General features: G+C 47.2%; 1 protein-coding gene across 1 annotated transcript in view; it reads right to left on the bottom strand.

The window, feature by feature from the left end:
- The window catches only part of mta1 (metastasis associated 1), a 41855-nt gene that overhangs the window by 14455 nt on the left and 25390 nt on the right, over window positions 1-2010 (bottom strand). The gene's annotated exons all lie outside the window — the stretch shown is intronic.

The raw sequence follows: 2010 nt of genomic DNA, 5'->3' as shown, positions 1-2010 counted from the left end.
AACGGGCTCTGGTCCCTCTGCAGCGCTGAAACGGGCTCTGGTCCCTCATGGACTATGAAGAGTGTGTGCGAAAACAAACGTCCCACGACCACGTGACTGAGTCGACTGTCCAGCTTCAGATAGAGAAGAAGAACCCAGGAGCCAGGGAGAAAGAGAAATCACACACAAGACAGGCCCTGGAGCAGTGTGGAGAACTGGACCTTCCTGAAAGCAGAGCAGAAACCCAAACAGGATGCCAGCATCATCAGACCAGGACTCTGAGGTCTACACTCATCTCCAGGCCAGCGGTCACTCTTTCAGGGATGAAGATGAATCGTCCTTGACAGAGAGGAACGATGGTTTGAGAGAGGAGTAAAGGAGGCCATCTTTGTGAAAAGAAACCGTCCATCATTAAACAGGGGCGGAGCCTCCAGGTTCAACTGTCCCCCTCTTACAATGCTGTGATTGCTAGTATCACTCAGCCCTCTGTGAGTAGTAAACAGCCATCAGGTGCTAATGATCCATTGTTAGGCTGATGGTCCTTCTTGAGCATGTGATCAGCTGGTTCTGGTTGTCAGCAGCAAACTGGTTGATCCACTCTGAGAAGGTGCTATTTAAGAGACTGAGCTGAATACAGCACCTCAGACTGAAGAAGTCTTCTGGATAAAATATGAAATGTTTCAACAAAGAAGAATCCGTCCAGAGGACCTGACTCCACCTGGTTAGATTCATCTACCTGGATTGCTGAGCAGCATCAGGACGTTTGGTGCAAATGCTGCCGTTGACTCCCACAAGATTCAAGTCTGACAAGGAAACATAATTATGAATTTCCTGCAGCTACGCTTCCTGAATTAAGACCCTTCCAACAGGTCTGAGAGAAACTAGTAATTTGTAGGCCAGGGCCCCCCACGGTGGTGGTGTCCTCCTGATGTTTAAGAAAAGGTCTGAGAAAAAACCCAATAAAGTTCAGTCAGATCCTCTGGACCAGGGGCGTCAAACTCACTTACAAAAGGGGCCAAAATTAAAACCTCCTTCAAACTAAGGGCCAATTTCAGAATGTACAACTGAAATCAGATACCAGCAGCTTTTCTTGGTCACAGGTTCCTCAACAAGAGTTTGAATGGTCTCATTTGATGTTCTCTGTTGTGCTTTCGACGACATAATCAAAAACTACTGAAAACGATTCAAGAGATAGAAGTATTTCACGTTTCACATATCACCTTGGGGACCAGGTAAGATGTCAACGAGGGCCACATTTGGCCCCCGAGCCTAGAGTTTGACACATATGCTCTGGACTGTTTCTTGCTATTTTAAAGAAACTGTCCAGAGGACCTGACTGAACCTTGTTGGACTTTTTACGTGGATTATTGAGCATAAACTGTGCGTCAGGAAGAGCATCCGGTGTAAAAATAATCGCCAAGTCTTGGTACGACTCAGTTCGCTGTGGTGAGCCCTGAAGGAGGAGCAGCCGAAAGAAGACTGAGCAGAAACTGTGATTTCTGAGAAGAAACCTGCAGCCTGACAGACGTCTGCCACCAGGAGACGCGCACAATGAAGCATGATGTGGATTTCAAACGTCCCCTAAATGCAGCACAATCCTTTTCAAGCTGAGAAAACATCTGGACTGTACGGTGACATGTTGGAGAGAAAACATGCAAGGTAACTGCAAAGCTGCTTTCTAAGGCTGCTGTTGTGTTCACAAGTAATCAACCACAGGAACTAAAAATTAGCTTTGCTAACGCTAAATCGTGAAATTGGTACATAAATAAATAAATTGCGGAAGCCAACGCTAACCTGCGAAAACAACTGAGTCTTCATGTCCTTCCAGTTGAAATTGCGTTGGCCAACCACGTGTCGTGTCGTGTGCACGTAGCGAGCCAACAGTGAGCCTAACGAGCTCTTCAAGGCACCGCTGCATCATCAAACCAAAACCTCCAGCCGAGAAAAGCCCGGACTGTTGAAGAGCTAGACGCAGACAGGACGTAAACAGGCCAGCAGCCGGTCTCCTCAGTTCCTGGCTGTTTACTGACT

The sequence above is a fragment of the Nematolebias whitei genome, chromosome 21 (genome assembly GCF_014905685.2).
Source record: "Nematolebias whitei isolate Nwh7 chromosome 21, NemWhi1, whole genome shotgun sequence".
Lineage (NCBI taxonomy): Eukaryota > Metazoa > Chordata > Actinopteri > Cyprinodontiformes > Rivulidae > Nematolebias > Nematolebias whitei.
Note: the sequence above shows the minus strand (reverse complement) of the source record. Positions and strands in the feature narration are given on the sequence as shown.